At 38.2% G+C, this 24,461-nt stretch overlaps 1 protein-coding gene across 28 annotated transcripts in view; it reads left to right on the forward strand.

The window, feature by feature from the left end:
- MAP2 (microtubule associated protein 2) overlaps window positions 1-24,461 on the forward strand; it is a 250,353-nt gene that overhangs the window by 157,649 nt on the left and 68,243 nt on the right. For 23 of the 28 annotated variants that reach the window (XM_045198298.3, XM_024563876.4, XM_045198307.3 and 20 more), the window contains one exon: window positions 296-373. The exons of 3 other annotated variants lie outside the window; for them this stretch is intronic. The gene's annotated coding sequence lies outside the window, so the exon portion shown is untranslated. Of the gene's footprint in view, window positions 1-295; window positions 374-17,265; window positions 17,512-24,461 lie in introns of those variants that run through there. 2 more of the 28 variants (XM_045198297.3, XM_045198303.3) reach the window with 2 other exon arrangements.

Consider the following 24,461-nt stretch of genomic DNA (forward strand, 5'->3'; position numbering starts at 1 on the left):
TTCTTGGATATAATACTTATGTAACATCACTGGAGTTAAGCTGAAAAGAGAGGGAGAGTGTGCGACAGTTAACATTTTTATTGCTCTATTCAAAACACCTAACAGGGTGCCTTGCAGATTGTAAATACTCAATGTTATGACTGTAAAGAGCCACCGTGGAATTTACCTCATGGACTCATAGTTACCCCATATAGAAAGAGAAAGACATGAGTTGAATTCTGTATTTATGTACATGATGTAATTAATGTACATGGATCAGAGAGTAAGTTATTAATTTCCTAATTTTTTTTTACAGAACGAAGCCAGAACTTATTAATAACCCTTTGAGAACACAACATAACAAACTTTACCATTTTACTACTTCTTTGAGTAGGTAAGCTTCATTCTTTCTACATGAAAAAGTTGCCCACAATTGTGAAAAGTAACTGTTAACAATTTTTAAAAAAATGTTTATTAAATATCAATTCATTTTGATAAGGGAGAATATGAGGTGGGACCCAGAAAACTCAGAATTTGTTTATAAAAAATTGTGTATTTATTCTCACATGTTTAAACTTTAATCACGTTTAAAGTACTCTCCATTTGATGCAATACACCTATGGAGACATTTTTTCCATCGCTCAAAACAGTTTTTGAACATGTCAATTTTGATGCCTTTTAGTGCTTCTGCTGTTTTTTGTTTCACCTCTTTCACATAGGCAAAACATTTCTCTTTGAGGACTTTTTACATCCTGGGAAACAAAAAAAAGTCTCCTGGTGCAAGATTGGGTGAATAGGGAGGGTGGGGCATGGGGGTTTAATTTTTTGGTCAAAAACTGCTGAACGCTTAGTGCAGTGTGGGCAAGTGCACTCGTAAACCACCCATCATGAAATGAGCAAACAAACGTGTTGAAAGAGTCTTTCGGAAAAGTTCACTGAAGCCAAACGCAACCTCTCATAACAACACCAGCTGGCACACTGATACAGATTGATCCCTAGAACACTCACCTAGTGGTAGAAGCCTGTACTACAAGGGGCCTGCCTTCCAGAAGATAATTCTGTTTCTTTTTAGGGGTCCCTCCTCATACATATTAATTCTACAGTTAATAGAATTAGTATTGTTAAAAATAGCACTTAATGTTTTAAATGATTTCGTAATAAACAAATGAATTTTTCTGAAATGAGGATTGAATTAAGCCTATCATCCCTGTGGTGGCTAACAATACTAATAGTATTTTCTCAACATTAACTATGTGCCAGACTCAACATTTACTATGTGACTTACTGTGCATAAGTTAAATCATTTAAACCTTGCAACAACGCTGGGTAAACAACAGGGACCATCCCCATTTTACAGAGCAGGTGCATGAGGCCGAGAGAGAGGAGGCAGGTAGATACAGTTGACCCGAGGGTGCGTACATGGGTCTGGGAGCAGCGAATGCTGGGACGAACACCAGCCCCAGCTGTTACTGTAACAGTAGTTTCCTGTCATGGTAGAAAAGTCTAGCGATCAGATTCACCTGTGTTTTGAGGTGGTTCTATCTGAATTTATGGAAGAAAAAAATATATAATGCACTTACTGAAAAAGCCATCTCAGGCAAACATTTATTTTAGGTTTATTTCCTACTTTTACATTGTTGCATGACTAACTAAAGAAAGGTATATACTTAGTTTACAGGCAGAAAGAATAGTTTCCTTTATTGTGCATCTTTCTTTAAACTCAAAATCCCTTTAATAAAAGCAGAATAATATTACAGAAGGAATAAAAATGAATGATTTTTTATTCTAGAGAATGAAGTAAGCATTTCAATTTAATTTCTTTTTATTAGAGGTACTGAATATCCCATCTTAATCAGCCATGGCAATATGTGCTTCACTCTTTTTACTTCTTTATTATTTAATTTTAATCAATAAAATTTGCAAAATTTACAAGAGAAATGTAGACAACTTGTTATAAATAATTAAGTATCAACCACATGGACTGAACCAATGCTAACAGTCAGCTTAGTTCAGATGTTTCTAAAATTTATATGTGATTAGTTGACATAGAGTATTACATTAGTTTCAGGTATACAACATAGTGATTAGACATTTATATTCCTTACAAAGTGGTTACCAGGTACACAGTCCTGAAGATGACGTAGCCTTTTCTTTGTGTGTTCTCTACTTTAATGACATGCGTGTGGAGCAATATGCCATGTGATTATTTACATTTTAAAAAGCTTACATGAATGATGCCATACTGTACATATTCTCTTGCAGCTTGCCTTCCTCTAACATTATATTCAGAGCTCCATCCACACTGATACAGGAAGATCTGGTTGACTCATTCTAACTGTTGTAAAGCTGACTCATTCAATCGTCCGGTGCTTAGTATTATTTAATATTACTTGTAAATAACTTTCATCATTTTGAAGATTTAATGCTAAATCTTCAAGTATGGTTTAAGTATGGCTATAAAAGCATCTTTAGGGTTTGTGTATAAGAAACCCGAAGTTTTTAATATGTTATATCGTGCCAATCTGATTTATGTTTCATTTTTTCTCGTTAGAGAAGCACTGTTTTACTGGCTGTTAGGATCTTGCTAAGTAATGGGAGTCATGATTCACAGATTTTGACATAACAATAATCAAATCTGGTTTTTTCCCCACAGATAAAATACTGACTATTCCCAAATACAAAATACTACCCTCAAAATTAAAAAGGCTTAAAAGATAAAGTCTTGTTTGCCTCATGACTAAATTCCATTAAAAAAATCATGGGAGAACCCTTTAAAAATATTTTTCTAACTTTTTAACACAGTTAATTCTAGAATTTAAGGTGAAATAAATGTCAGTAAATAGTAGTAACATTTATAGATACAGAATTTCTCATAACTTTTTATTTTCTAAAGGGAGTAAATTACTACTCTGGCAGAGTTGGGGGAGAAAAAAGAGATAAACTAACCTTTGCTGGGCAAATATGAATAAATGCAAGATATTATGTAAATACCACAGGTCAAAGGGGCATTGCAATTTGCAGATGAGGAAATTGAGGCCCAAATATATCAGGTAACTTACTCAACATCATATAGTAATTGCAGAGCCTGAAGTCAAACTCATTGTTCTCAGACTCCAAAGCTATATTGCCTACCAGGTAAAGGATTGGGAACACCCAAACTATTTGACACAAAAATAGCAGTTTAATTCATTCCACCAAAATGTACTTGGGATCCTTTTATGTCAGTTGAGGAGGCTGATGTTCGAAAAACAAGGAAGACACAATGTCTACCTAGAGCGAGAAAACAGACTATTGGGAACAGCAATGATTCATTCAGTGATACCATAACATGACTACTTTATTAGGTGTCTCCATTTTACTTTGTTATCTTGACATTGGATGTGCCATCATCGAACTGTGCCGGTTAGATTAAATTGCATGGGATAACAGCAATGAAAGTGCTTTGTAGCAGACAACAAATCTGTGGTCATTTGCTGATGTTCCTAATTATTCTATAAAATTTAGAATTAAAATTTTCAAACATAATACATTGAATTCTAGATGTAAAAGTTGATATATCAGCCTCTCTTTGACACAAGAGCCCCATGTAAACATTACAGAGTAGTAAACAGCCCTGAGAGTTGGTTTCATTCCAGCCCCCACCATCTGCTGGGGGCATATTATTTAACTTCCTTAAGCCTCAGAGCAGATAATAGTGCCAAAATCAATGCCTGTCCAGAGTTCGATGTTTCTCATTATCTCTACCTATATCACCAGAAGCCACTCTCTCGCCCTGATTACTGCAGTAGCCCCCTGTGCTCAGTCTCGCTCATCTGTAGTCTCTTGTTCATTTAGTGTAATCTTTAATGGATCCTAATCCATTGGTAGGACTCTTCTTCAAAATTCACCAATGGCTGCCCATAACAGTCAGAATAATGCCCACACTCCTACTGTGACCAGCAAGGTGCTATATAAACCATTTTCTACCTCCCTGACATCATCTCAACAGTCTTTCCTCCCGCTGAGAGCAGAGGCTGTGTGATGTTCTGCGCTGTGTCTAGAGTAGTGTCTTTTTCTTGGTGGACCCTCCCCTGCTGAAGGACTGAGTCAGTACGCAAGGCTAACTATGAAATGAGGCCAAGTACACACAGTATCCTTAATGTCCATCAGTGATGGCCGTTGCTCTTTGGAAGAGCCCTTCAGTTTGTCTTCACAGAGGGTAGCGATGCTGAAATGCTAAAAAGCTTTCATGGATGTTTTTGACACATGATTCTACACATCATGACAAAACTTTATTCTATTGATATGTAATCTTGAGTTTTAATTTATAATACCAAAGACACAAATTAGAGACAAATTAGTGAGGTAGAAATGAGAAAACCATTTCAAAGGAACAAAAAAAATTATTTTATTATTCCATGCAATAAGATTTGCTACAACCTGACATTGCTTAGATTTTGTTTTATTTTCAGGATAGATTTATATTTTACATCATTCATGGATGGATGGAGTTTAGCCTTTAAAGACAATTTTCTATAAAATAAGTGGGTTTTTTTGTTTTAGTTTTACAATATTCCTTAGGAGCAGCACTTGGTGAGTGTTTACATTGGTGAGAACATTTGGCAAGACAAAGACAAACAGTAGGACCACAATACCCCAACGGTACAGGAAAAGAGAAAGGAAGCCTGGTATTTCCACCACGTGTGCCGAAAATAAGTACCTTGACTTGTGCTGACTACTCACTCTCTCATCAGCAATCAGCTCCGGTCCACGGCACTCTCTGTGAATAACCTTAAAGGCAGATTTAACATCCTAAAAATAAATTCTCCTGGGAAATTAGGATATCAGATGGTTTGCTCATGAAAGCCTCTCCTAATCTGTACTATCAGCTGGCAGTCATATCCAGACCGCAAACTGGACATTCCAGGGGTGAGGTTTGGCAGAGGGATGCTTCATGGTTAACTAGAGACAGAAAGAGGGAGAGTTGCCCACATGATCCGGCAGGAGTGAAAATAACAATAACAGTCCTCCTACTTAACAGGCTGAGTCAGAAGCACGTTCTGCTGATTTCTCAGCAGTTCCGAGCAGATTGTTTAGGCTGCAGGTCTGTAGGCAGGGGTGGGCACCACCTGCCACAAAAGGCTGCAGTTCTTGCTAGGAGGCCACTGTTATTAAGTCTTGCCTTTTAACAGTTTGGCCAAATGGAGGTAGGAGAAGACAAACATTTGGTGCTGATGAGCTTAAGTTTTTCTAATGCTTAGGATAACAGAATGGTTGCCTAGGTATGGTTATTATGCCTTTAGTTCTTTTATTGGCCAGGAATATAAGTCACTCAAAAGGGGGCGGTGCTTGCTGTGAAGGTCTTGAAAGTCAAATTTTGCTGGATGTTTGCCTTCAGAAATTTCTGTACACCAGGTGCAGTAGCCTTATCTTAGTCAATTTGGGGAAGGCGTCGAAGCCAGTAGAAATCTGCTTTTTGCTTAAGTGGAAGACAGAAAATTATATGGTTCCTGAGTTACCTCATCATCCAAGGGCTGGGTACTCTTACTCCTTCAGCGCAGGCCCCCCCATGCACGTCCCTGCATGTTTCCATGGCCTGTGGAGCGTGCACTTGATCCTGACTCCTTTATAACCCGACTCTCACAGGCCAGCACCCTGTGATTTTTTACATTCAGCAGATCATTTCTTTTTTGCTCCTTAAATTTTCCCTATACTACAAAGGTCCAAACTCATTTAAGGACTTTCAAAAAAGGGCTGCAAGCGACCATTTCTGTTCAATCTCAAATCCCTCCCTCTTACTCAATGGTCTTTTCCTTCATTCCAACCACAGCAGACTGCTTGTTGGCTCCTGAACTTAATTATTTCTCTTCGTACGCCATGTTTGTCTCATGTTACTGTTGTCTTGTTATTTCTGCAATTCCTGCCTCAATACTCATCTCCCCCAGCTCTGATTTACAAAGGCTGTGTGTGCTTAATTCAAATGTCATTTCTTCTATGAAGCTTCCTTCTCCAGCCCCCCAAATGGTGTTAATTGTGCCTTTGGGGAAAAAGAGGCTTTCATAGTCGTTTAAACATCCCTGGGACCAAAACGTCATTTTGGTATGTAATCATTTTCATCTCTTTCTCCTCAGCTCTGTGAAGTCCTCAAAGGCAGAAGTTTTTTTTTTTTCTCCCATATTCATGCCTCCAGAACCACATTATTAGATTTGAAAGGAAAATAATATTTTTAAATGTTAATAGTTGATAATAATGAATAATGAGTACATAAGATTGAAAGTGTAAGTGCTAAATAAATGAGGAATTACGGAGGTGAAAAAGAAATAAGCTGTAGCCCTAGGTAGCAGATTTACAAAATAAGTTTCATAGTGGTGTTTTTTTTTTTCTTTTGTGTGTGTAGTTGATTGTTTATTTAGGATAGAAAAAAAAAGAGTATGTTTATAATCAGAAAGTAAGAGCAGGAAGAAGCTAACATTGTAAGACCACAAGGGGATATTTAAGGAAACAAAGCTTTGGAGGAGGCAGGAAAAGGTATGCTAAAGAACAAATAAAGAGATTAATATTAATAAAAATGAGGGCCACCTATTTCTCCAAAAGAAGAGTGAAGACAGTGAGGGAAGATGAGGAGGGACTAGGGAGACTGGAAGTAGACCTCGTGAAGGCTTCTAGTTTCTACCATCTCAGGAAGACAGTTTCCACTTTGTCCTTGCCAAACATCAGACTGTCCCAGGACTCTCTGAAAGTGTTCGCAAAATCTGTCTGGGCCACAAAGCAGGTATTAGAAGAAGACCAACCTGAAGGCTGGACCATCTTTGCTCCACTCATACCAGATGAACGAAGGGGCATGAAGGGGATGATTTACGAGGAGTTACCGGAAATGCTCTCTCCTCTTTGCCATCTCGCTTCTCCCGCTCCAGCAAGCATGGGCTGTTCTAACTGCTGCCCGGATTTAGTGTGTAGGCAGTTCACTGCGGATAGTTACTTAAATTTGTTTTATTTGATAAATTACTTCTATTAGTCTCATCGTTTAAAAAAAATGTCAATAGACTTTTCTTCAAACCAAGTATATTTGTTAGTATTGGCTAGTTGCTAAAACAAATGGATCCAGAAAGGTATCATAACTTTTATTCCTGGCTCATTCAACAGTTCTGTGGGAGTGTTTGGGTTGGGAGGCTGGCTGCCCTCTTCATAGTCAACCAGGGACCCTGAATTCTTCCATTTGTGGCTTTACTTTGTCATTGCCCCCATTCAGTTGGTTGGAGGGCAAAGGCCAATGAGGAGCACATGAGAGTTGTAGATGAGCCAAACCTAGAAGCCGACATATCACTTCTGTTCACATTCCATTGGCTGGAGCTGAGTCATATGACCACACCCAGCCGCAAGGGAGGTTAGGAAATGTACTCCTGCTATGTGCTCAAGACAAAAGAAGAAAGAGATTTTGGTAAACTGCTAGCAGTCTCTATTATATATCTGTCTACAGAATTAATATATTTGAGTATTTGGATCAAGTAGTTCAAGCCCTGCCAGACTAGATAGCAACATTACATAGAGACAAAACTGTAAATTATAATTTCAGTGTCATGTTAAAATAGTGAATGTATTTAAGATATCAGTTTATCAAAGTTAATTGTTATAGTACTACTCAAATAAGACATTTCTAAGACCCTCCTTATAGAAATAAGCATTATGTACAAAAAGATGACAAAAAAATTATAGTGCCTAGTACTGCTCATAGTTGTTTTCAATAACTTCTTGCTAAATGAATCAATTTGTGAATTAATAGATGTAGAAAGCTTCATTGGGAAAAATAGTATTTGTACATTAATAAATTTCAAAATTCATTATAAAAAGACATGAATTGGGATGATCTAAACTCATTTTGAAGGATGTGCCCTTTTAAAGAAAAATAACAAGTAAAGGTAAAATATTGAGAAAACCCCACAACTGGTAGTTTTGCACAGGTTTTGAAAGAACTGTGGTGTTTTGATAAATAGTCATATGTAGGCCTCCCATCGCGTATTTGCTCCATCTGCACCGTTTGCTCGGATGGTGGTGAGCATTGCTATTTACACGGAGGGTAGCAGTGCATCTGATTATTGTGTACATCTAGAATATTGTGTAGTGTTGAATCAAAGCCACTATATCAGCTAAATATTCTATAAAATCAACTTTTCTGCTAAATCGATCTGTCCCTGAGTTCGTTTCCTGCGACTCCAGAATGCCTGCGTTTTTGTGAAAGTACTGCATTGCAGTGAGTGTGTGATCGCTGGTTTTTCCTTGCAGCTTAAAACTCCTTTCCCTTTGAGAGTGAGTAGCAATTTAATCAGGTTCTCATGGCATCCGAGAGCATTTTAAAATGAATAATCCCCAATAAAAGTGGCCTTTTCTGCAAGTCTATAAGAAAAGGCAGTTTGATGAGTCAGCCCATAGGAACAGAATGGAAGGTGATGAGAAAAATCCAACATAGTGGAACCTGGAGCCCGATACCTTTTAGTGTCTCTGCCAGATCATTTTTCCTGAGATGTATAAGGACGTACTGGAACCTGCTATTGATAATGTCTTACAATTTATTTTTTACTCTTTTTTTCCTCATTCACCTCCTGCACTTTTTCATAATGAATTTCAATGACTCCAGTCCTATCATGTGCTCAGTAATTGCTACAGAAGGCAGTTTGACTCTGAGACAGTTGTGTCTCCGTAAGTGAAATTTAGAATTCCCTGAAGCAGATACTTTAGTGAGGGGGTGCCAAAGCCTGAGTCATTTAAAACCATTTTGAACAGGGCTCTAGGAAAGATCCCATAGTAATTAATCCTGAACAAAGAGCAAAGTGACAAAACAATGAACAAGACTTTTGTCCTAGACAGACTGCTGGGTTACTAGAAAATTTCTGCTTCTGGGAAGCAGTGTGTAAGTAAGCCTTTTTGTTTTGGCTTGTGTATTCCTTTTTGGCATATGTTTACAACTGGAGTGCGTCTTTTTTTTTTTTGAACCTAAGAATTCTAAAGGAAACTATTTTTAAATCAAGAGGAGTTGAAAAATATAGTAATAGAAGGTAATATAATATCATATACATGCACACACCTATATAATGTACTCACACACATACCTATGGGTCGTTTAAATATAAATACACTGCAGAAGTGTTATTTGAATGGAACCCGAGGGTAGGAAAATTAATTCTTCAATGAAGCTCTGTGGGGACAGACATACTGGTGTATGATTTGTATGTAATTTTCTCACTGCACAGCCGAGTCACTGTAGTACACAGTTCAAAATATTTGTACGTAGAAAATGCATTGGAAACCCTTCTAACTTATATTTTTCACACTGGTTTTAAGTCACGACAAGCCTGTCCTGTAACTGTCATTTCTGGCATTCGGAGTCCCCTGACTTCGAACCCTCTTAGCGCCCCTGTGACGGGAGCTGCCTGCATCTCTCAGCTGACAACTGGAGAATCCTGTCTGAATGCTCTTTCCAGTCTTGCCCGCTGTGTTCTGTTTTTCACACAGCAACCATATGGTCTTTTAAAGAGTTATTACCACCGTGCTCAAAATCCTGCAAGGATTTCTCCTCATACATTTTTTCCAGCTTCTTCAAGATATAATTGACATATAACATTCTCTATGTTGAAGATATATGGTGTGTTGGTTTCATACACTTAAAGCTTGCAAAATGATCACCCGCATAGCATGAGCTAACACCTCCAGCCTGTCACATAATTACCATTTCTTTGTTGTGGTGAGAACATTTAGATCTACTCTGTTGCCAACCTACAAGTCTATAACGCAGTATTATTAACTATAATTGCCAATCAATACATTGATCCCCAGGATTTACTGGTCTTATAACCAGAAGTTTGTAACCTTGACCAACATCTCCCTATTTCCTCCCTTTCCATCATACTTAGGAATAAATCCAAACTCTTAACCAAGTTTGCCCACCTGGCCTGGCTCTGCTCAGTTTTCATGGCATTCTTCCTGTGTGTTACTCCAAGTCAGCCTCAGACGCACCAAGCTCATTCCCGCCTAGCACCTTTATACTTAAAGCACCCATTTCCTTTCTGGAACATTCTTACCCCAGTTCTTCGCATAGCCAGCACCCTCTGCGTCATCTGAGTCTCTTTTTGGAGCTCACCTCCTTGAAGATCCTTCTCTGGACCCCCCCTTGAAAATAGTGCCTTTCTCATGCCCTGCTCTAATCTTCTCATTTTAAATTTTATATTAAATATATTGAATATCAAATATTAAGCTTAATAATTTAACATTAAATATAAAATTAATATTCTCCTATTAAATATTTTATATATTTTAATTAGGTGCTTGGTTTCTCTGTGATTACCTCATTAAAATGCAACTTTTATGAAGATAGGAATTTGTCCCTGTGTCTCAGAATAAATATCTTGTATCTTCCCCATCACCAATCCCATTACTACTGCCTTAATTCAAATTCTTACCTGCTTTCTCATTGATTATTGTATTATTGACCTTCTGTCTACTTTTCCTGTTTCTGATCATAACCTTCTGCAACTCTTCCTCTGGCTCATCTTGTCATTCATCTGCTCAGTGTTTCTCAGTTGTATGCCACTGATAGGGATAAAATTTGTACCGCGCAGCCTGCGAAACAAGACGCTTCATCATCTGGATACTTGCCTCTCTTGAGCACTTTCCTCTACTCCTGTGTTAGACATTCTGAAACGTCCTTGATGTTTCGGATCCCTTATACCCCCTTTGCCTTTGTGTTACTGGTGTGTGTGTGTGTGTGTGTGTGTGTAGAACTATGCCCTTGTCCACCAGGAATGCCCTTCGAGACTGAAAGCAAGTTTTACCCATGAAGTCTCCCATGAATTCTCTGATTTCTTAGGAACTTCTCCCTTTGTACCTCTACTAAAGCATTTATTATATCGCCACCACACTGCATGTGGCCATGTTGGTGTCTCTCAATAACTTAAGACCAAAAACTGAGTCTTTCTAGTATTTGCACATCCTCAACACCTAGAGCCATGCCTACGACCTGATAGGGGTTGGTGAAATGTTATATTTCACCATCAGAAGAGAAACTTTTCTAATCTCGTATTTCTCTCTTCTGCTTACGCCTAAAGCACTTGTCTCACGGTTTCTTTTCTTTTAGTTACGTCTCTGTCTTACTTATAAATTGTTCCTGAAAAGGCTTTCATCCTTTCTTAAGAAATTTGGTTTCCTTTACACTTAAGATCTATGGTGCTTCAAAGGAGGGGTAGCTATGCATCATCATAAGCTCTGTCCTGAGTTTACCAAGAAAATACTTATGTTCAACTGAAAGTGTATTTCCCTTTGCTTCTTAAAAATTCAAAGATGCAAATATATATTTAAAAATAATATGCCTCCTCAAAATTATTGACCTTCCTATACATGTTTTCATTTTAAAATTTATGAAACATTTTTGACATCCAAATCATGTTTTTATTTGCTCTTGGCAAGGTCTATTTGCCTTCTTGTCTATGGTGCATCTACTTTTATATTAAAATATTTTTACCCATGGGCCCACCATATTGCCACATCTGTGCCTGTACTTGTATTAAGTCTTTTACGTATTAGATTGGAATATTTGCCTTTGTAGAAAACTTAATCACTGTAGATATTTGTTTACTGAATATTTTTTTCCAGATCAATTTTTACCATCTCAAAAACATAGACTAACTGTATATATTTCGGGCTTTGGCCCAGTAGCTCAGTAGGTTAGAGCATCATCCCCATACGCCGGGTCTGCAGGTTCGCTCTGGTCAGGGCACATACAAGAAGCAACCAATGAATGCATAAAAAATGAAACAGCAAATTGATGTTTCTCTCTCTCTCTCTCTCTCATCCCCCCACCCCCCACCCCTTTTCTAAAATCAATAAGTATTTCAGGCCTGGAGAATTTAGCAAATTTAGAGCACATCACATCACTCTAAAAGTTTAGCAGAATACAAGCAGCAAGCCATAAAAAAGTGGACCTGGTTTCTAGAATTCACTCCAGGGTACACAAAGATATGTCTCCTCAAGAAGTAAGTTGAACAGTACATGAAGTCTGACCCAATTGGATCAGACCTGAGTTATGAGGGAATTCCAAATGATAAGCATTCTGCTTGTTTCCTTTTTGGCCCAACTCCACTGATGGAGCAAACAAGACTACTTTGAACTTAACTCAGAATTCCCCTGAGTCACAATTACAGCCGGCAGCGGCAGAGCACGGCAAAGCACACAGCCTGCCCGACGTCCAAAAGGAAATTGATCTGCTTTATATGACTCGTACTTTACTTTTCTATGACTCATATTTTCTCTTTCTCTAGAAGAAAATTAGTCTTTAATATAATTAACGAGATTTTAGACTCCCAGTGGATGCATTCATGTAGTATACTTAAAAATGAATGTAATACAGATATTTTGCATCCATCTATTTTTTTATTTAAAAATATATATGATGCAGAAGGTTTATATTCATATAGCACCTGTGGTTTACTCTATTATTGCATCTACTGTGTTATCTTGAATTTTTCAAGCGTGTCTTGCCCTCCTCAGGATAGTGTGAGTTATTTGTGGCCAGAATCTGTCTTAATCATCATTGTTTTCCTAATGCCTAACCAAATTCTTGGTATAAAGCTAGTATTTAGTAAATGTTTACTGAAAAGATTCTAGGAGGCATAATAAATAAATTGATAATTGATAATGACCTGCAATTAAGTGAAGGCTCAATGCATGATTGTTAAAGCAATGTATAAATACAGACAGTTCCTGACTTACAATTTATTGAATTTATGATGGTATGTATGCATTCGGTAGAAACCATAGTTGGAAGTTTGAAGTTTGGTCTGTCCCCAGGCTAGCAATATGTGGCATGAAGCTCTGTCATGGTGCTGGGCTGTGACAGCGAGCCACAGCTCCCACTCAGGCACACAATTACTAATATAAACAACTGATACTCTGTACTGTGCTGGGTTGCCAGTGTTTTTTGGATATGGTGTTCTGAGCACATTCAATGTCGGCTAGGCTAAGCTATGATGTCCACTAGGTTAAGTGTATTACATGCATTTCAACATATGACATTTTCAATTTACAATGGGTTTATCGGACAGCAGCCCCCTTGTGAGTCGAGGAGCATCTGTAGTACCTCTTAAGGAAAAGTCCAAGTCTCAAGGCATTTAGGCTCTCTGTCTTTTTCTCAACGTTCTTCATTTCCTTGCCACAACCTCTCATCAGCGAATCAGATCTGACCAGGCTCGTGTATCTCTGTAATCTGCTGTCACATCTCAAAAAAAAGGCATCTAAAAGAACCTCATGGGTCTCACACTGAACAAAAAATAAAGCAAAAGAATTCCATCTTACATGGTTCATCAGAAATCAGATAAAATATTCTCTAACACTGTACAGTTTTAATGAAAAATTGCTCAGAACATGGTATGGGATGGGACCACACACTGAACTCAAGAAAACAATAAGGTCAATACTTGTCAAAATCTATAAAACCTCATACTTTGTCATTCCCTTTCTCACAAGGAACAGATGGACATTAAGGTATGTAAGCAGTACATTGCAGCTAAAATAACTAGAAACTTTATATGGCAGTCCGTTGAAAGAAGAGGGTTAGGTTGTGTTTTAGTGAATTAAGTGTTTGAACATAGAGTCTAGCCTCACTTTTATCCTGATCACACTAGCATAGTCCAGGTCTGCACGTTTCTCTCCTCATGCAACTAAGGGATGCTTTCATACTTAGTCATGCTTCCTTCTGATTCACTTTTAATAATCCCATTGCTGGGGCAGTTGTTCTAAAAACAAACCTGACTGTGCCACTAGGCATGGCTTACTGCCCCCCCTTACAGTTCCGCCATGGCCTCCTGTCAGCCTCACTGCCCCAAGTCCCCCTCCACTTCTGGCCCATCGTGAACAATCGTGGGCTTTGCACACGTTCCTTATTCATTCATTTGGTAAAGCTCTGTTGAGCCTAGTCTGTGCCACACACTAAACTAGCTGCTGGGGTGAAGTGAACATAGCTCTTCCTCCAAGAGCTCACAGCCTTTGGGGAAGTCAGACAGAACAGGAAGGAATGCCTAGCACAGAGTGAAAACTAGAGTTTGGGGGGATGCCAAATGTGTGCTCATTATGGTATATTCCTGGGAGGCATTGCCCAGCCCGAGTCAAAACTAACACTGGAAGTGGTCATTCATGCTCTTTCTTTCTGCAGTTTTCCTTCCTGTTTTGGTTAACTACTACATGTCGTTTAAACTCAACTCAGATATCACCTCATCCGGGCAGTGTGGGCTGACTTCCCAGCGTGGTAGGAGCTGTCCCTGTGCCTCCGTAGCTCCCTGTCCTTATCTGCTCACAGCGTGTACCACACTGCGTTTTTGCTGTTGCTTTGGCTAGGAGCTCCTTCAGCGTAAAATCCGTATATTTTTTCTTGTATCCCCAGTGCATTCCCTATGATACATAGAGCCTTTCCATTAATGTTTTGGAGATGCTATCGAACAATTACATGAATTAAGATTTGTAATCTGCTAGTTGGAAGGCATTTTGGCAGTCATGTAGGCCAGTGTCCCATTGATTTTACAATGTTCGGGGCCGGATGGACACTCAACCGTTCAATTCGCTCACGAGGAGAGCAGTAAGTTCAAAGAAATACAGAAATCAAATGCTATGACTGATTATGTTGTAAGTCCAAATACACTTACTATATTTGGAATGAGATTCTTAATCTGAACACGTGAAGAGGCAGAGCTCTCGTCACATGGCTTACATTTGTGGAGAGATAATCGTTCATCAAAAAACAAAAAGAACGAGCGGATCAGGTAGAGAGGCAGGAAACAGATCAAAATGGTATCTTGTTTATAATTCCCCAGGACTTCATCCTTCCTTCTGTTTTAAATGACTAAAAGCAGATCCCATGCATGGGAAGTCATAAAGCAGTTTTTAAATTTATGCTCTTGTATCTCCTTGACTTCCAGTTCTCCGTGCCGCCATTTTCTCCACCTTTTCAGGCTTTGATTGTTTCTAATTCTGGCATCTTGTTGTGTGATGCATAGTATAGCCTCCAAGTTCACCTGGGTATGGCCCCGTTCCCACCTTTACAAAGAAACCTCTAAGGCACCTTGTCCTCAAGTACTGATTATTGTTGTTCGATTTTGCCTCTTTAATGCCCAGCCAGTGCCTTCCCTCTAATATGGATCTCCGGTGTCTGCCACTAAGACCTTTCATTTTGGTGGTGATGCCATTAAATTCTTATGACTGAATTTATTTGGAATAGTAGCAATTCTATAGAAAATTCCTCAGATTTGTACCTGAAGGAGACGTAATTTACCAGTGTTTGGTTATATGACACTGGGCAAAATCTGCCAGGTCTGGAATCAAAACTGGAAACGTTTACAACAAAAATCACTAATTGTCAAAATCCAAGTTACAATTTCCCTTTCAAGCTTTTTATCTTGATGCTTATTTATACTTATTTAAGGAAAATTTTATTAAGGTTATTAAAATTAAATATCTCCTTATACAGATTGTGGGTCAAAATTTATCAGTTGAAATGGTTCAGTAGTGAGTTACATGCTTATGAAAGTAGCACTCATACTTGATGTCGTGTTTAAGTTTGCACATGTAGGAAGTGGGAGAGCCAGCACTCAACCCTGATTTTCTTCTTAGAAGTCTATTCATTATTGACTTATTCCACTATGTATCCAGTACCCAAGGTCAGGTCCATAGTTAAATACCATCCGAGGCTAAAGCTTTAGAACATTTTACATATTTATTTCTGATATGTGTACAAGGGTTTGTTAGCCCTTTTGGATAATGTGAAAGAGAGTGCAGAAATAATATACAGCTGTCTCATAAAGCACCTTACTCAGTTTAATACGATAGATTGTTATTCATAGAACAGGTTTATGAAGTTCGTGTCCTTATCGGGATTGGATTCTCTTCCTAGTACCAACCCCATTCCGCCAGTCTCACTGCTTGGTAAAAGAGCAGGCAATGAATGGGTCTTAGGGGATTTGGCTTCTCATTCCAGATCTGCCTGGAAATGTCTAACTTGGTCAAATAATTTACTCTTTCTGGCCCCAGGTTTTCAGTATACGGCAAACCATGCACTGATTCCTATTGTTACAAATGTTCAAATAAAAGCCATAAAATCACTAATAATAAGTAACATTTTTGAGTACTTCCAACTTGCCTGGAGTTATGCTTTATTTGTATTATATAATTCTACCAACCTAACACTGGCTTGCTGTGTACCATGTGTCCGTCATCTTCAAAACTAATTATGCACCCACCAGCTCTCTTCATGTGAATTGTTTATTAGTCACGGTGCGTGATGGAGAATGAGTCATTCTTATACTCATTCTTCAATCAGCTTGCAAAGAACAGAGGAGGCATAAAACAAGTATCTGGATTTTTAGCTTAACTTTTTCATGTCATCAAGCACGTTTTTCTTAGCTTTGCACAGAACACAAAGAGAAGGACTACAGCATGCTAGGTAGTTAGTCGACAACTATTTAAGCTTAGAAATTTGTCAGCCTCCATCAGTAAATATATGGACTCTACAATACTTCCACTATTGTGAAGGACTAAAACAAAGGTGTCTAATTTGCAGTACTGGTATGCATAGGATGGTAATAGTACAGACGTAGCTGAGCCTACATGGAAAAGGGAAACAATATGCATGTGCTTCATGGTCTTATATAACTGGTTGTTTTACTCTTTGTTCATCTTTGGTGTGTAGCAGTACAAAGTTATAATCCCAGTGTTTTTATTGAACTGGCACATGACATGATGACAGGGCAGAACATGTCATAGCAAACACTCTGGAGCGGGCGCTGCCAAGCGCATTACGAGAATGGAGACTTGCCTGGCGCACAGTGTATTTTCCCTTTAGTTTTTTCAAGCCTTTGTTGTTTCTCCTTTTGCCAATTTTTAAGGGTATTTAAAGCTGCTTGGTAATAACTATAATCAGGGACTATTTCTGTGCTTTGTGATCTTCCTAATATTATAATCCAAAGAAAAACAGTGAGGTTTGCAGTCCGATGGGAATCCCGAGAGACAGAGTTCTGTCCTACTAACCGACACTTCTAGCATGTCTCAGTTATCCAGACATGAAAGCACGGATTTACTTCTTTGAGAGCTTTCCTGGCTCGGAATTATCTATCCCACGTTCGCACCCTACCTATTACCCGCATCCATCTCCCAAATGATCTAACAGGTAAAGAAAATTATAACTTGATTTGACATATTTTAAACGAGTGTCCTTTTGTCATAAACTATTAATAAGTGCCAAGGAGTATTTAAAATAAATATTCTAAAGGATGTGAAGATGTTGGTAGACTGAGCAAAGATTAATCATTGTTTTCACAATATGAAGTAGGTTTATGCCACAGACAATGGGTAATTTTGAACCTTCTTCTGAGATATGGCTGCCTCCCTCCAGTAGGATTGGATGCAACAGAGAACTGGCATGTTCCCAGGAAGCTGAATGAAAACAGTCCATCCCATGTCTGGAATCCAGCACCTCTTCATAAATGTCCTGGGCTGCAGAAGTAAAGGGTTCAGCTTCTACCTGTGAGAAAGATTACATGACGTATCAAAAGATCGTTGCCTCTTCCCTTTCCACCATTTCTTCTACAGAAGCGTTTCAAGCGTGTGCCTCTGTCACTCCATTCTTTTCTGAAGCCCTGTGCAGCAGGCTTGCAAAGCACGAGTCTCCAAACTTGAGTGTCTCTGAATCACCTGGTGAACTTGTTAAAATACCAATTTTCAAAGCCCATACCCAGAAATTCTAACTTATTAGGTTGATTTGGAGGTAATTGGCTGAAAACACATTAAGGTATACAGGAAGGGAATGATCCCCAGAGTGTGTTTCAGTTTCATGGTTTTAAAACCTTTTTTGAGATGGGATGGAACAATTTATCTTAAAAATATTTTTACATCTACATGCCACATGCTCTGTATTATGTAGACTAAGTTTTGTTCAGGTCTAGTAGTTTGCTCTACTTGGTGTTATTCTTCACGTGCTCCCTCCTACCAGTTACAACTTCAGGACCAGTTCACCTACCATGCATGAAAATTAGGTTTCAAACCATCCTCTTCTCACTGGTGGAGCTCGTGTTGGCCAAACAGTTACAGCCAACAGAACCTTTCCCCTGTGCTTACCTGGCGTAAGGAGCTTGGCTAATTATCCATTCAACATTCAACAAAACCCAACTTACAGCTAAATGGTGCTTCGGTCAGTCTGTGTAGTACAACCATGTGCATCTTTTGCATAACCCTTTTCATACTCTGAAGGAAAAACATGAAAACTTCTAAGTAAGTAGACAGAAAATTAGAAAATGGTTTATTTTAGCCCAGGGTGGTATGGCTCAGTGGATTGAGGGCCAACCTGTGAACCAAAGAGTCTCCAGTTTGATTCCCAGTCAGGGCACATGTCTGGGTTGTGGGGCAGGCCCCCAGTAGGGGGCGTGCGAGAGGCAACCACACATTGATGTTTCTCTCTCTCTTCTTCCCTCCCTTCCCCTCTCTAAAATTAAATAAATAAAATCTTATTTTAAAAAAACAAACAAGAAAAAAAATGGTTTATTTTAAATAAAATATATCTCCATTTTACCTCTTGGCCCTGGATTTGCCCTGAGAAAACAAATTCCTTAGTAGCTCAAAATCCAGCAGAGCTGTCAGGGACAATTTTTGCTGAGTATCTCTGCTTACTTATTTCTTCCCTTTGAATAGTGAAGGAAATGTGACAGCTGTACCTTATTTTTTATTTTTTTGGATCTACAAGCCCTCAAGGCACATGTGCCCAGGAACTCGTGTTTGATACACTTAAAGCAATATCTCTCCATGACTTGCTTTGACAAACAGAAAATACAGGAACTATCAGAGCACGTCAGACTTTTTTTTTTTTTTCGTGTAGAATACACAGGAAGTCCAATGATAGATGGAGTTCCAGATGCAAGCGCTTCTCTTTTTTAGCGACCTTTGAACACATTAAATTTTAATGTGCACATATGATTTTATAATCCTTAAGGAGAACCAACAAAAGTGTGTTATTTGGCCACCTCCCAAAAGTAACTTGTCACTTTAAAGTTGTCGTTTGTTTATTACCAACATTTGCTTGGATGGAAAGTTAGAAGAGTCTTCTAGGGAAGATGGATAAAGGAGAAATACTTTTTTTGAAAACTAATGTTAGTTTTTCAAAAAATCATATTTGTATTGAGTTTGTTAACCTGTAACTTATCTGAAAGATCTAGAGTATCATGGAAGGTTTTATAAAATGCTTTGTGTAGAAAAGATTTGTCTATTTTATATTTGATGTGGCTTATATATACACAAAGGATAACATGGAAGCTCTGTGTGCTAAATGATATATAATTTTGTCTAAGAATGATATCCTAAAGTAAAATATTGGATGTCAATATGTATGCTTATTATTTGTAATACATATTCTGCCTGATTTGAGAAAAAAACTTGAAGCTTTCAGTTGAAGTATAAATAAGTAAGTCATGATGCAGTACTGAAGACTGCAGTTACTGAGGTAAACACTGCTGTTAAGTTGCTGGTAATCAAGGGAAAGGAAGGGAACAGCTGTATTGCTGACTTGTCGGAAATACTAGAAAACAGCATAATACATATTAACTTCTTTCTAAACTCCAACACAAAATAGTTTATTGTATATATCTCATGCAAGGGACAATCATACTACAAAAGAACGTTTTCCAGAGCTGCCTCGCGGATTTGGAGGTGCGATTTTGTGTTGCGTGTGGGCAAGTCCAAATCTGTTCTCACACACAGACAGAATGAGTTTATGTAAGTATCCGAGCAGGTACGCAAGTACAATCCTAGAGTTCATAACATACAGCACTATAGTCTGAGGTCTGAAAAGCTTTTAAGGCAGATGCATTTAAATACTTGTAAATCTCAATGTAATAGAAATCTAATTAGTAACACAATCAGTATTCTAGAAGTCTGATAAACTGTAGCAGTACTGACTGACAGACCTGCCCATAAGCTACAAATTGTCATCTTAGATGAAAATTTGTAAATAGTTGAAAATTGGAATCTATCTGTCCCAAACCATGAATTGTGTTTTGCCCTGAAAGCCATGTTTTCTGTTGAGTTGCATTTTTCCTTTTGTCTGTGTTTTCTTCTCTTACTTGTTGTTTCTTTCATTCTTTTACTTGCTTGCTTGCTTGCTTCTCTTTTGTGGTATTTCTTAACTAGACTTATCTAAGAGATTTAACTACTTGTAAGGCTCCTGATTCACGATACTAAAACCGTCTAATTAATATTGGAAAAGTACTAATTTTACTTTGCAATATTAAATGTACATGCATTAGAAATACCTGAAAACAAAACTGAGGAATTTTGCAGATGTTAAATAGACAAGGAATTAATCCATAAACCATTTCGACTTGGAATTCAATGTTTACAACTACTGTTTTCATTCTGGTTATAACAGTTTTATTATGATGATATAAGATGATACAGATTGAAGATTCAAGTTAGAAATCTGATCAATGGCAAGTCATATGGTCTGGCTCATGTCATTGGAATCAGAGGTTAATGTCAGATTACCAAACACTCAAGAATCTTACGTCTTACAAAATTACCCATGAGTAAAACTAATCAAAACGTAGCATTGATCTGTGATTCGACAGCTCTTACCGAGAGCCATTAGATTGAGAGGAGCCTTGTTGAGGGGAAAAGCTGGAGTGTTAAGAACTTGAATTTTAAAAGCTGGGATTTTGATGAAAGAAGAAATGAATCTATCCTTAGAGAACTTTCAAATACCAAGGAAAAGTTGTTTAATTACTGAAGGTAGCAAAGATTGAAGCTCAATCTGGTGGCCCAAGATCTTCTCTTACCGTTTTTCCCAACTGTGTATCTTTTGGGGGAGAACACTGGGGAACTCTAATATGCAGCAAAATAGCCATGATATGGTAAAGTCAAGTGAAATGTCTCATTCTGATAGCAATAGAAATTTCAACTTTGGGGATTCTTTTAAAATCCGCATTGTAAGTAACTGTATCCTCATTCATATTGGCACTTGTGTTTAGTCCTAATAGAAAAGATTTCATTGTAATTTATTATAAATTATAAATCAATGTCTTGGACTTAGTATTTTTTTAAAACTTAGTCAGGAATTCCTTGCTCAGAGTAGCAAGCTAGGCTTTCTGGAGGGGGAGAGGAAGGAGGGTTTTGGAAGGTTCGTACTTGCTTTATCAAATCAGAAGATTGGCTGGCCGCCCTCCGGCTATTCAGCAGCTAGGATTTGTGGTCTTTTGGGATATGGAGAGAGGAGTCTTTCTCATTACAGAGTGGGAATGGAATGCTCAGGTTCTTTGTACCTCATGCTTTCCTCTTGTAGATGTGGAGGGGGTTGCCTTTGTCAGCTTCCTTATCTTCTCTAATCCCGCATTGACATCTTTCAGAGAGATTCAGGTAAAAATAATATTATACATCAGTAAGAAGTGATTAAAGGAAGCTGTGATCACTTTTAACTGTAATGGTCATAATACCATTTTGGAGATTAGCAATTACACTGTGACCCCAAAACCCTGCTTAGGAATTTAAGTGAAATTCACCATGAGCAGGTGGTATTTTAATAATATCATGTACTCATTAGAAGTGAGTCTGGCCAAATAGTGTCTCTTTTGATTCCAGAACTTTTTCTGTAGAGCAGAAAGAAACCTTTCGAATTATGTTTTCTGTCAAAGTAGTTGTGTCAGAGCAATACCAGCTTGAATTTTCTAAGATAGTTGTCACTTAATAGATGGGTAGACTATGTACCTTTCAAAAGCCCAACAAACTGGAAAGTGAGATCTGATAAATCTGCATAGATTTTAAGGAGTATTATCTGCATAGTCTTATCAGGAAGTCAGATGATGTGTTTATCTTATAAATTCACTTCATTTGTTCCTCTGATATTAGTTGAGATCAACATGGCCAACCACTTCTTTCTTCTTACAAAGTTAGTTTTTATTGATTAACTGAAAAGAAATAACCCAACACTCTGAAGCATTAAACACTAAGGACTTCACTTTTTGAATGCCTGATGTCTTAAAAACAAATTATCTTAACATTTTAAGTGGATAATTACTAAGTAGCACTCCCTTCATTTTGGCATTGCTTTGGGGGGATTCAAGATGAGGATTTTTAGTCACTGAGAAATCTTTGCCAGAAAACCCTGGGCAGGAAACTGCCAATTTTAACTGGGAGTTGTGGGTGCTCATATTGTTTTATTTACTTTGAGTATCTGTGGCTAAAACTCCCCAGAGTTAAACATGGGCTAATGTGAAAACCTAAGTATTTGCCAAATCCTTTTAGAGATGTTGGTACACATGGCATCAGATGAAGGGTTTTATGGCCTGTGGGCTGGGATTCTCTCCACACCACGGCCCTTCCCTGGGATCCCACTGTATCTGAGCATATGAAAAGCTCTCGCTGGTGTTACACACGCCTGTGCCATCATTGCTCAGGCCCCAAAACACGTCATTGAAAACTAAACATAAAAAAAATCAGATAATTTTCAATAGAAGGGTGCCCTATAATTTGCTTGATTAGTACTTCTCAAAGTCATCAAAAACAAGGAAGATCTGAGAAACTCTCACAGCCAAGAGGAACCTGAGAGACATGAAAATTAAATGTAATATAGTATCCTGGATGGGATTCTGAGACAAAATAGAAAGGAGACATAAGATGAAAACTAGGGCAATCTAAATAAACTGTGGACTTTAGCTAATAATGTACCACTATTATTTCATTAACTATAACAGATTTACCATTCTAATGTAAGATGTTAATAATGGGAAATTGTGTGCAGGGCCTATGTGGGAACTCTTCTATCTGCTCAATTCTTCTGTAAATCTAAAACTGTTCTAAAATATAAAAGCTGTTAATTTCTTAAAAAGTGACATCAACACAGCATGTGCTTCTTTATGTGAAGCCCTTTCTATTTACAGTCGTTCACTCTGCACACAAAATAGATTGGGCCATATAAGAACATGGAAATTTTAATTAAGCTGTTGGGTGACACATAGAAATCAGGTCTGTAAAGATCAGGATGCTGAGTCAACAGTCTCACTATCAATAAATTATTGGGATCCAGAAGGTCACCGTTTGAATCTAGATAATTTTTCAGTCTATTGGACATTTGATGCCGCAACAATTCAGAAGGAGCACAATCCTTGGACTCCCGAGTTAGGTGCTTTGAAGTTAGACGAGGAGGCACTGGCAGAGTGGAGTCCAGGACTTTGCGGAATCGCCTTCATGAAAGATGGAGGTGAGTTTTCACAAGTTCACAGGGAGTGGTTTGTTCTGAGGACGCCCTCCCCGCAGCAAGCTCTCATGTCTCAGACATTGTTCATGTCTGTCTTGGAATGTTTATTCAGTCCTGTACAGTATCCAAAGACAGATTTGCAAGGAACTCTTGTTATCGTACTTACCAAGTTTCCAGGCTCCTGTTCCTGTGCCAATAATTCTAGAAATCCTACTTAAAATATTTTATATGTAATGATGGGGGATATAATGGCAGATAGTGTAATTATAATAACAATTACAAAGGTAGTAACTACTATTTATTGAACATGTCAAGGACTGGGCTGAACCCTTTAATTTATTCAGTTGAAACCATGTAACAAATCAGTAAACAAGGCACCTCGATGGGCAGATGAGGAACCTCTCTGTGCATACAGTTCTTTGCACATCGTTAGTGATATATAGATATAGATACATACATATATATGACATTTATTCACAAACTCTTCAACCAGTGTTTTAAAAGCTAATCTTTTTGCATGCTGTTTAACTGTATTCTTAAAGACAGCAAATAGAACCCTTATGAGAAGCAATCTGGGGGGAGGTTTGATGTTTTAGTGAAATTAGTTTAAATGAGTTCATCCATCTACCTCTTCCTGGTATGAGTGGAAAACTAGAATGGGGACCTGAGGATAAGATCAAATTCAGTAAAAAACAGACAGATGCTTCTTGGTATGTGGTAGGAAAGCTTACTCTCTTTATAGCTCGATTTATTTGGTATGCATCAGAACAGAGCATGGTAGAAAGAAGTAGATTTGTGTTAGTAGAATTTTTGTTCCCTTGTTTGAAGGTTTTTGCCTGATGTTCCGTTTCTGAGGAAAGGACAATGTTCTTAGTTTCGTCAGAGGCAGTTAGTGCTTGTGTCGGTGCCCTCCGTGGGGGCAGTAGGCCATCAATGAGGCCGCCTTGCTGGCAGCAGCTTTCTAAAACTGAGTGATGAATCTACTCCCATCAACTGCATCATTCAACGTAGTGGCATCGGCATAAAAGTGAAGGCCAGGCAGTATCTGCTGTTCACTTAATATATCAGAGCAACTCCATGACTTATTCAAGCTTTACTGTAACTTACAGCTACCCGATACATCCGAGTGACTTTTCCAATCTGATTTGACATAGATGCAAAATCATGCCATCAGGTAGAATTTAGGCCTAACACTATATTTCTCTCCTTTCTCCATGTAAAAGTTATACTATGAGAAAAT

This window comes from Desmodus rotundus, chromosome 2 (assembly GCF_022682495.2).
Source record: "Desmodus rotundus isolate HL8 chromosome 2, HLdesRot8A.1, whole genome shotgun sequence".
In the NCBI taxonomy this organism is placed as follows: domain Eukaryota; kingdom Metazoa; phylum Chordata; class Mammalia; order Chiroptera; family Phyllostomidae; genus Desmodus; species Desmodus rotundus.